This window comes from Aquila chrysaetos, chromosome 23 (assembly GCF_900496995.4).
Source record: "Aquila chrysaetos chrysaetos chromosome 23, bAquChr1.4, whole genome shotgun sequence".
NCBI classification, from domain to species: domain Eukaryota; kingdom Metazoa; phylum Chordata; class Aves; order Accipitriformes; family Accipitridae; genus Aquila; species Aquila chrysaetos.
The window spans coordinates 9,146,738-9,159,106 of NC_044026.1; the positions used below are offsets into that span (position 1 = coordinate 9,146,738).

The following is a 12,369-nucleotide window of genomic DNA, read 5'->3' on the forward strand; positions in this document are numbered from 1 at the left end:
CTTGTTGTGTCTGAGGAAAAACATCCTATCACAGTGTAATTACTTGATTTTGTTAAATAAAAATCAAGGTTCTCCCTCCTTTGCCAGACCAAACAAACTGTGCACTGAAATCAGAGATACCCAGTCCTGGTGCTGCTAAGAAGGCTGTTTGTCTCCATCAATGAGGACGACCTTTAGAAAACTGCTTTGCACACCATTTGAATGAAAGAACCAATTGTGAATTATCATATTATTAAGTTTCAGCACTGCAAATGTTATGTTTTGTAATGGTTTTGCTGAGCAGCTGTAGACCCCAACCACTACTTTTTAGAACACACTATGGGAATAGCCAACTGAGAATCAGTAACCAAAGGACAGACACAATCTTATTGCCAGCTTCTCTGAAACACACAGGTGTGTCTGGTTTTTTTATACTGACTCTACTCAGAAGAGGTGAAAGAAACTAGATTTTAAATGAGGGATAAAAGAAACTAGAGGATATGTCAGCATCACCATCAACACCCTCCTTCATTTTTCTGCCAGTTACACCTGGAAGAAAGACAGGCTTACAGTATATAGGAGACAATTCAAACCACCCACGCCTGACACTTTTGGGAACCTTTCCTGTATTTTTGAGAAACAAGAGATGATAAAGAGAATGGCAAAGATGGGCTGTCACTTAGAGACAGCGACAGCCCACTGGAGGAAAAAAATCAGGTTTATATGCAGAATTTAGCTTGTAAACAAAGGGGGAGAAAAAGGACTACAGCAAAGGACAGCTCTGAGCAAAGAAGAAGATTGCTATGCTGAGAATCAGACTCCCTAAATTAGGTCAAATTTGGCAGTCAAGTACCTGAGCCTCAGCAAGAAACCCAGATGATCTTCTCAGCACCACAAATACTGTTGGTATTTAAGCTCATTAGATATTTCTCCTGGTTAGCCTTAAGCTTCTCTAGGTGACTCAAGTTTGATGCTGGGAATGCTTGGAAGTACTTAGTTCTTCAGCAGCACCTAAGACATCATTAGGCTGTAGAATGGGACAGATACGGTAAAGCCACACGGTCACCCCCTTTGGCCCTCGTTCCTCAGCTGCTCACTTCAGACAGGCACAGACACCAGCAGTCACGAGGAAGGAATCACTGGCTAGAACAGACATCATGAAGCTTTCTGGCCTTGGCATCTGAAATCTGTTACTACAGCTCCTAAACTATACACACTCTGCCCGTGTCCTTGCCTCCAGCAGTCAAAGGTTCACGTTACAGAGACACTACACTAGTAGCCAGTGCTACCTGGCAGCTGGCTTTACTTAAGCTTGTTGGAGAAGGTGAAGTTCTCCCAAGTCATGCCAAAACTTGTTGTGCTGGGAAACCTTGTGCTGTCTACGGAACACCTGCTCTGCTGCCCCAGAACATGATCATTTCCTTGTCCTGGTATGTTCCTTGGCAAAAAAAAAAAAAAAAAAGGTACAGGGAAAATAATCTGTAAACATTGTTCAAGGTGTTTCGATAATATACTGTCTGTCTGCCTAAGGATTGTGCTAAAGAAGAGTCACCACTGTAGCTTAAATTGCATTTGTAAATTGGAGGGAAAAGACTGGAATGGGAAACATTACTTGTCTTTTTATTATAACATACTATATATAATACAGTTAATTTAGCACAAATTTTCATTCAGTGGTCTTAAAAAAAGAAAAGAAAGAAATCTTAACATCTTTGATGAATGCCCCTGAGGGAACCCTAGAGACACCTAATAATAAAACCCATTGTAATCAAATGCAGGTTTTCTATGGCTGCTGAACTCAGCAGAGAGAGCATGGTTTCAGTGCTGTACGGACACATCAACTTCTAGAGCAATTCGAAGTTTGCAGACTGAATCCCCTTTCTGCTAAGAAAGCCTGCCAGCAAAGCCAGCGACTTTACAATTAAGAAAAAATCTACTTAAAATCTAGAGCTAAAGTCTTCACAAAAAAGAAAGATCTTGTCAAATAAGAGAGGACTAAACCTACCCAACCTCCCCATCACTACCATGCAACATAGTCTTTCTCCCTCCTTCGTTTTTTGGATTCTTTTCATTTATGACTCAGTTTTGGAACTAAAAGTCCTTTATTGTTGAAGCTAACCGTCTGTGTATTTGTGTTCTGTTACAATTAACTTGAAATATGTGATTATGGTCTTTAACCAGATAATATCTGGGAGGAGAGAAAATCCAATTAGAATAGTAGTTTACGTAAGGAAATGAAGCTGCTGAATTGTGATTTATGGCAAAAGCTCTTTGGTTTATTAATAAACCAAATAACTCCATCTCTTTCCTGTAAAATGGAAGGGTAGATATACACTGTATATTACAGCTGATGACACCGTTTTGATGTGAAGATGCCTTTTGGTAAATGAATGAACAAATACGTTAAACACTGCCTGCGTGTAACTGCTTTCAGTGGTTATAAAGAAGCACAAAGTTAACATAAGATTTCACAATGATCAAAGTTTTGTTCCTTTTTATGCTGATACCTACACTTCCGCAGCAAATGAAACGTGAACTGTGATGATGGTCTCATGTAACATGTTTAGCTGCGGCTAAATAGATGTTCAAGCCCAAAGTGTTGCTTTTACAGTGCATAAATCATGATTTGTGCTGTTTTCTGGGTGAAAGTCCATGAAAAAATTAAATTCTCCACCACTACCTTTAATTTTTCTCTTACAGTGAATTTCTGCATCACTGTTAAGACACAGAAAACAAGATCAAAATATAGTCAAAAATAGCACTTACCCAGACCTTTGTGCAGCAGTTATCTGATGTGCCTGATTTTCAGTGTCTTACTTTCCCCTTACAGAACTGCTGGGCATTAAAGCCGTCCCAGCCTCAAGAGGGATTGAAAGCTCCATGCCTAGACAGACTGCAATCTCTGTTAGGCTTTCCAGTGCCTAATTTCCCTGAAAACTTGACTTATTTGGTGCTCTCATGGTCTCCCAGTGCACACCAACAAGGCCAGGTCACTCACAAAAAGCAGCTGGAGGCATTTTTTTTAATTTTCTGAAAGTTATGTGTCATATTTGTTTACAAGGTACCTCTGCATGTGTCCCAAACTTGTGCCTTGTGCACCACTAACTTTAACAAATGACCTTCTGGTTGATACAAACCTGGGAGAGATTCACTGATTGCAAATAAGTTCCCCAGAGTATTTCACAAAACTGTTGGATGGCAAAGGCCAGGACTAAATTCTGTTCATGTCAGTCAAATATTCCTGTTAAACAACCTGTTCTCCTTTTGCTACAGTGTACATTTACCTGCAAAATACCTTGCTTATGCTTAAGGCAGATGTCTTGCTACGACGTAGTGCCTAATTTGGAGCACAGACTGGTCATTGTAAGAGACGTTACAGAAAAACCGTGCTTGAAAGGATACTTGAAGGTCACTTGGAGAAACAAGAAATCTAAGAGAAGGGCCAGAAATTATTCTACTAGTTTCAGTGAGTGCTGACTTTGAAAAAAGTCAACATGAGCACCACATATGTCAAAGTCTAAGCAAAGTCAAGCACATTCAATTATTTTAACAGATAAAAAGAAACAGCAACCATAACTCAAAAGTTTTTACTCCTGCATTAACACTCTAAGGCTGCACACAATCATATTACCACTTGTGCTTCTCTCCCTTCAGGCCAATCAATCTTGAATTCTCTTTGAAACAGTGAAAGAGCAACAGTATGAGATATGGATGATATTTAGCAGTCAAGAAATGCAGATTTGCTTCCATGAGGCTGAAAATAGAACTGAATCCTTGTTTCCCTTTGTCTTGAGCAAATGGGACTAGTGTAAACCCCTCTGCCCATGCTATTCACACTATCTTAGCACTTGCAGGCTCTAAAAGTTTAGGACTTTCATTCTTTTCCTAATGTTAGGTCTTGCCCCCGCTTTTTTGACACAGTAAGCATGGATATAAGCATCATCCATACGGGCGCCAATTTGGTTCTCTGCTGGTCTTTCAGATGGATGCCGTTCTTCCTGTTGGGTTTGAATTTCACATCACCATCATGGTATCACAGCAGTGCCACTCTGCAACAGGGCTCCCAAGTTGTACTGTCCGCACTCTGGCAATAGGATGCAAGTTACTTCAGAGAGTAAAACCACAAAATTTATCTCGTTGCCTTTGCTCTGGAGAATGTAGGGAATGGTTGGATGGTTGGTAAGCACTGCCTGAAAAACTGAATGACCACAGACCTGCACACAGGGGATGAGAAGGTAAAACTGGTGGCATGCCTTATCCAGTGCTGCCTGGCCTATCAAGACACCAGGAACCTGTTGCTGTGACCACCATGGCACAACACGGTTCTTTTTCAGTGGGTAAGTCATAACAAGGTCTTAAAAGATGTGAAACCTCTGTTTCAGTCATTTCTTCCCATATGGTTTGAGAGTTTCGGAAATACAGAAATAAAGAAATACATCACTTTGTCAACCATGAATGCATAGAAACATTCAGGTACATCCTCACATCGGGGTTGCTCACACCCTGCATTCAGAAGCCTTCAGTGACTAAATGTTATCCACTTCACTCTAGCAGTAAGAATTCTTTCTTACCAATATAATATTAGAAACAGGTCTTGAAGGTTTCTGCATGTATGAAATGATACACAAGAAACATCGGAGGAGTGAAAACTACTTCTTGCTTCACTCTTCTGCCATATCATGTCATAACAAAATGAAAAAAAGAAAAAAAAAAAAAAGAGAAAAAAAAAGGAGGGATTTAATTCAATCATAAGAAACTGACTTTCCTCAAATACCTGACTTCACATTTCCATTTTGCCAAAATAGCCTTAGTTCACTGCCTTCCTCTGAAAAAACTGCTGACTTTTTAGGAACTCATAGGTATTTCTGAAAGCTTGAAATTTATCAGATGACACACAGTGATACTTATATTAGGTATTTTATGTACTCGGCGATTCCACAGAATGTATTTCATTTCTTCAGGAGTCTTCTTGCCAGGAAAATGTTTAACATCCTATCCATAAATCCTACTTCTTCCAATTTCTTAAAACTTAAGGAAACTCATTCTTACTCTAAATGCAGCAATGGGAAGGCTTATTTTCCTTATGTAAGCAGACTTAGTCAGATTGCAAAACCCTGCTAAATATTGATTCCTTCAAAGCTGAATTTCAAATTAAAGTTAAATTGCAGATGTAAAGGGTTTTGTGAATAGGCTTTAACAATGCTCTACCTATTAAACCTGATAGAGAGTTCAATTTAAAACAATAACTTAGGTCTGCAGTAATTGGGCTGTGCTTCTGGGGGAAGCACAAACGTTACACAGGAGAAGAAAACATAATGGAAAGGTGTTGTCTTCAAAATTTTCCTCAAAATAAACCACTGTCCCTTATCTCTCAGGTGACGATTGATGTATCACCATCTGAAAAACTTATATCCTAAAAAGGCAAAGTGTTGAGGGGAAAAAAATGTTACAATGCTTCTACAGAGTTGGAAACCAACAGGTAGAGGGATGAAGGAACTATAGAGATCTGTCAAAAAAAAGAAGACTGCATTTAGCTCTCTCCAACATGACTTTGGAGCTTCAGCTGTAAGATCATTCTGAATCTCTACAGTGAAATGCCAACCTTTTTGACTCTGCTGGCAACCTCACAAAACTGTCATAGCTCAGAAAGCAAAGCATGCTGCTCTGCCAGATGAGTTAGTCTGACAATTACAGTGTTCAAACAACACATTCCCCTTCATTAAATGCGTGTCGTATGGGTGATTTAATGGCCTGCTAGTGATATTAATAATGCATAGTTATTAACATGTTTTCATTTATTCATCTGTCCTACTTTACTGCTGCAGAAACCTGAGTTTCATGTTCAGTCCTTCCTTCCAATAGGACAGCATGAGTATCCCAGGCTGCCCTTAGGTGACAGTGACAGTTACCCACTTATCGCATTGTGTTCACTGGCTGTGCTGGGAATCTTATCCAGATTTCTCCCTGCCGTACAATTGCTGGATGAAGGCTCTGGGATTTGTTTTGGCATGTATGTCTGGAGGAAACAAAAAGGGAGAACTGGAGTCATGGGGACAACTCCAAGGAAATATTTAATAGACAAAACCCTGCCTCAGCCAGAAAAATAGCTTTCCAGTTTAAAAGCTTTTAAGTGCAATAAGAACGCATCCTCCTAATGCATTGGTCCATCCCATTATTGCTTTATATAGCAGTACCCTGCATTTACCATAGAAAATGAAACTGACCTTTTATTAATGTGCAACTGGAATTGCATATCGATTTTATGTATCCAAAGCATGCAGACTGTTTGTATATGAAAAGAGTGAAATGTTTTAATGTCTAAACTGCATTAGTCTCTCTGGCAGAATTTATCTGTGCTACTAATTCACAAGTAAAGGAAGAAACAGTTTGATCTATGCTATTTAGGAACTAAACAGATCCAGCCATACATCAGAGTTTAATAGCTTTGTTTTCCACACTGACTACTACTACTATAATTGGATTTTTTTCAGTACTGTTTGTTTAAATGGAACAGAGATGTTCAGTATTCAGGAACACTGGAACAGCTGAACAAGCCAAATACATGTTAGGGGGCTGATCTTCCTCTGGCTGACCTAAGTAAAAGTTTTCCCCTTTGTAGAAAATAATATGAGGGAACAGCGCAATATCCAGCCTGCAGGAAAAGAAATGTGTTGCTTGCAACGCCTAGGAAGACCTCACTAATTCTATGACAGCCAGCTGAAGAAACTGCTGTTAGTCAATCATGGGAGAAAAATACAAAAAAAAAAAAAAAAAATGTTAGCAACGCTGAAAATACACATATGCAAGTTCTAATGTCCCTTGGGATGATGGCCATCCTTAGCAAAGCACTGAAAATTACAGTGCTGTGAGTGAATTCGTTCATGGACTATAGTAGCGCTGGAGAGTGGTAAGGGAACAGAGTATGTCAAGGCTGAAATATGGACCCAGACCCGCGCAATTAAAAAAGTGGTATCTGCCTGTTCCAAAAGTCAGCCACTGAAATAAATGAAGGGGTTCATATTCTGTAAGAACCAACCTCAGCATTGGCTCAGTGCTTTAACTAAACCACAAACCAAGCCTCTCAAGGCCTCACAAAACTCTGCATACAACCCGCACTGCTCCTCCAGAGGCTTTTGGCTTCATGCACACAGACATGCGGTAAGATGTAACCCTCCCCACTCTCCAGTGCTTTCCCCTTTCTGGAAAGATTTCTAGCAGTCTTTCTGCTGCATTTTGTAACTGCTGGAAGAAAACTTCACTTGATTAGTGGCAGTAGCATTGCACAGTCATTTTAATTTGGTAGCACAACAGCTCAAGTCAGCTTCCGAATATACCTTGGCCTACTCCTGCTCTAGTCCGGGCTGCTGGCCAGTCTGACTTCTTGTGGGATGAAGTTCTGCCAGAAGAAATGGGAATGGGAAGACCTAAGACCCTTCAACGAGAAAAGGGAAACGCCAAGCACCTCTCTTACACCATCCCACGGACACAAACCAGAACATCAGAGTCCTGACAGGAGAGAGAGTGGCTGGTAATGAAGGGTTTTCCTTATGAACGGTAAAACCTAACGGTAGCAGCTGTAGTCTTAGGACGCAGTAAAACACAGCAAAGCTTGATGAGCCCACCTCAATGTGAAGATGGGGAATCTGGATAAAAGCAGCTTTACCTTGCAAGGCATTACATTACATTTAAGAAACATTTCTAGGATGTGAGGGAAACTTGTAACATACAGCAACCACCCAAGGAACTGAGAGACTCCAGCCACTGCCAGCTGCAGGAAAGCACAGAGGGAGAGCAGCAGTCCTAACGAAAAGGCACCTTTTATTCCAAATACTACTGGGCAGCATTCATATCAGCACGATCACAGGTTTGTCAGCCTTTCCACATGCATCTCCAGCGTGAGAAGGCTATATAACCAAGTAAAAACTCCCCGAGCTGGATACTCGCACACCGTCTTCACTTGGAATTGTATCTTGAATCAACATTCACCATCACGTGCCTGCCCTACTAAGGCTTCTAAGGCAAACGCGGCATTTGTCTGCACCTTCTCCGCTTAAGCCCAGCTGTTTCTGTTCTTCCCTCATAGCTTTGTGGAGAGGGCGGAGGGGCAGCTGTGAACATTAACAGTCAGTCTGAGGTCAGCAGGGCTGTGGTTGGCGTGCATGGTGCATGGGGGAAGTTGCGATGGCTGCAGAACACTTTGGCTAAGAGCTTCGCTCTCAGGTCTGTTGATTCTCATCTACTACCTATTTTACTGAAAAAGTTCCTTTTCAATCAGCAGGCTAAAGACTCTGGTGGCAAAGTGAAAAACATCTTTTCAAAAACTCAAGGAATTCAAGGGTGATTTTTTTCAGACACCAGATGATTGCATAGATCTTATGAAAAGAAATTCACGATGGCCTTGCCACTTCCAAAACTGGACAGCAGAGCTGGGAAATGGGCTGAGGGGGACGAACACGTATCGCTGAGGTACGGATTGAAGTGTGCTTCCCTGTTCCATGCTCTAGCCAGCCTCAAGTTTCAGGCATGCACAATGGTTACAAAGTTCCTGCATAGTCTTGTCTTCAGTAATCTGTATGCTTTGTTCAGGTAAGTGAAGAATTAAAACATACACGAATATGACCTGTTGAATCAGGACACAGAACAGCAGAGTCTACTACTCTTGTGCAGGCTTCCCTCACCAGCTTTATCATCCTCTTGGGCAGATGTCATCTACTTGGAATTTCTGCAAGGCCTTTGATACGTTCCTCCACAACATTCTTGCCGCTAAATCAGGGAGATATGGGTTTGGTGGATGGACTGTTAGATGGATAAGGAATTGGCTGGATGGCCATGTCCAAAGAGTTACAGTCAATGGTTTGATGTCCAAGTGGAAAACAGTAATGAGTGGTGTCCCTCAAGGGTCTGTACTGGGACCAGTACTATTCATGAGTGATGTAGACAGTGGGATTGAGCGCACCCTCAGCAAGTTTGCAGATGACACCAAACTGAGTGGTGCAGCTGATACACTTGAGGGAAGGGATGCCATCCAGGGGGACCCTGAGACAGTCGTGAGGAATGGACCTATGTGAACTTCATGAAGTTCAACAAGCCCAAGTGCAAGGTCCTGTACTTGGGTCGGGGCAATCCCCAGTATCAATACAGACTGGGGGGATGAATGGATTGAGAGCAGCCCCGTGGAGCAGGACTTGGGGATACTGGTGGATGAAAAATTGGATACGTGCCCGCAATGTGCCCTTGCAGCCCAGACAGCCAACCGTATCCTGGGCTGTATCAAAAGAACCATGGCCAGTAGATCGAGGGAGGTGATTCTCCCCCTCTACTCTGCTCTCGCAAGACCCCACCTGGAGTACTGCATCCAACCCTGGGGTCCCTGGTATAAGAAAGATATGGACTTGGTCAGAATGGGTCCAGAGGAGGGTCATGAAAATGATCCGAGGGCTGGAACACCTCTCCTGTGAAGAAAGGTTGAGAGAGTTGGGGTTCAGCCTGGAGAAGAGAAGGCTCCGGGAAGACCTTCTAGCAGCCTTCCAGTACCTAAAGGGGGCCTACAGGAAACCTGGAGAGGGACTTTTTACCAAGGCCTGCACTGACAGGACAAGGGGCAACAGTCTTAAACTGAAAGAGAGTAGATTTAGATTGGATATAAGGACTAATTTTTTACTATGAGGGTGGTAAGACACTTGAACAGGTTGCCCAGAAAGTTGTCGATGCCCCATCACTGAAGTGTTCAAAGTCAGGTTGGATGGGGCTTTCAACACCCTGATCTAATGAAAGGTGTCCCTGCCTATGGCAGGGGTGTTGGATTAGATGGTCTTTAAAGGTTCCCTTCCATTCTATTCTATGATTATATGATTCTTATGCAAATATTCATTATTATAAGCATTCAATAAATATGAGATGTGGAAGTGCAACCAATGAGAACAAATGTCAGCAATAAGACCAACAGGGAGAACATCATTTAATGAAACAGTTTGTGTAATTTTTCTTCCATGTCATTATCAGTTATCTACTTTAATCAAAGACAGCTGAAACAGCTTCTGGTGGAGCACCAGGAGATACTCCATCGCTTTTTGTTTCTTAATAGCTGACATGACCCACCTCCATGTAGTTAATAGCAGTACAAAGTCATTTTTATCCCCTCCTGTAATACTGCAGCAGCCTGTAAGTCAGATCCCTGTGATCTCAGCCATGCAGGCCACATTGCTATACAGGTATATGAGAATACTTAGCCATCTGGGGCATGGTTTTGAATCTGGTATTTAATCAAGTCAGGCCAAAAATATAATGAGCAAGCAAGCTTGGAAAAGTTAAGTAGAGGCTGGTAAATGCTTATGACAAACTATATGTGCTTTCTAACCATGCTGTATGTTAGACTTTCTCTTTCTCTTAGAAGCCAAAAGGCTAAGTGTTTCCTGCTTTGATGTAAACCAGCCCATTTGTCATTAAGAAAGCTGAATTAGTGTATTAGCACTGTTGTCTATAAACCTCCATGGACTGCTGATGTTTTTAATTCAAAACCAAATGGAAGTATAAGGGCTATAGTTCTGTGTGGATAACAGTATCTTCTCCAGACACGTACCTACAGGACAATCATAGCTTTCTCTCTCACAAGCACATACACATATGTAAAGTGTCTGACCATCACAGAGTCATAGCAGAACTTGAAAGTATGAACCCGAGTATAACCAATGAATGGAAATTTTCATGAGTTTATTGAAATAACAGTTTTGAGACATACAGCCAGCAACTTCCCATGTAAGTAACATTTTAATGCAAATTTCTACTGGCTTCCATGGCCTTCCTTATCAGTACTAAAATGTGTAAAAGACTTGGAGGGGGGCAGGTGGAGAAAAGAGAAGTGGGATGAGGGTTCACATCCTGGATGCTGAGATAAATACAGGAGTTCCTCATTCTGATGCTCTGTGTTCTCTGGCAGAAAAGCAGACCCCTTCTCTACCTCAGTGCTTCCAAAGGAAAGTGAGACCATACCATCACAGCTGGGGTTACACGTGGCTTAATACTGTGAACCCTCCCACTCTGGAAAAGAAGTCCCTTCCATCCTTTCCTAACCAGTGATACTGCCAACTGGGGTTATGGTATCAGAGACAAGTGTAGCATGATGTGTTTCCAGCTCAGAAATCCTGGCCCTGAAATCAGAAGTTCTCAGCATTGTATTACAAAATCTCATTTCTGAGAACAGATATTCCAGATATTTCCTGTTCCCAGCTGACAGGCCAATGTATGGCTAAGGAATAAACAGTTCCAGAAATAAACTTTTGTTCAGTAAAACTGAATTAGGCTAGGAGATCAGAAAAGTCATGACAAAAAAAAAAAGAAAAAAAATTAATTGGAAAATCCCTTCTTAACTTGCTTTAAATGTAAATGTTTACTTCTCTGTAACAGGAAAGCAGTATAGCATTTTATTTTCTCTACGGACCTGAAATGCTCTCTTGTTTTCTAATGCTTTTTCAGAGAAACAGCACAACGGAAAGATGCTGGACTATTGATACAGAGAATGAAATGTCCTGCCTGTCTAGAGGTCAGACACACCACAAGCACTAGCATAATACATTTCCTTACATGGATGTACCACTGTTCCACCGGTGCTGGAAGGATTACCCTAGGGATGGGAGGTCCTTCACAGCCAAGACATGCAAACTTAGATTCATCAATTTAGCCCCTTTAACCTATATTTAAACACAAAACCAAACAGCCAAAGCCAATGGCAAAAGTCAAGTACTCAGCACTCTTCAGAACTGGACCCCTTCTCTGCCCCTTCCCACCTCCCCGCCCCCACGTTTAGATTAAGATAACCAAAATTTTCTCTTACAGTTATTCAAATTCTTTGTCCCTCTAATGAAGCTCTCTCGACAGTCAAACTTGCGGCCTGGACACCTGCACAATGGAAACTAGAAAGAGATTACCTTGCTTAAAGCTGACCAAGGAGGAAGTGAACCCTCATTCTTGAGTTTTTTATTTCCCCGTATCTCCCAGTGTGAGACTGCTGACTAAATGCCATGGTAAAATAATAGAGTGAAAAATTGTTTTCAGCCTTTCTTTAGGACTTCTAGCTCGCATAAGAGTTTGCCACAGCACTGACTTGGGTCCTGCTCTGCACCAGGCTGTTCTGCACGCAGCTTCTGTATGTTTGTTTCTCTGTTAGAGAGACGGTAGTTGCTTCCTCTTTAAATAGACATGTCCACGGTTTCTACACAAGTCATCTCTGAACGTGGTACTATCCAAAAAAGATACAACAATATAGGTGTAGAGCTTTTCGTAATGATTCAATGCTCATCAAAGAAATCTACTGAATGTTCAAGACCTCAGACAAAGGTCTTCACAGGGTGTGACAAGCTTGCATTTTGCACTGACAAACACAAGGCTTCTTAC

General features: G+C 41.6%; 1 protein-coding gene across 1 annotated transcript in view; it reads right to left on the bottom strand.

Moving 5' to 3' along the window:
• Positions 1-12,369, bottom strand: part of LOC115334560 (phospholipid-transporting ATPase VA-like) — a 109,736-nt gene that overhangs the window by 44,601 nt on the left and 52,766 nt on the right.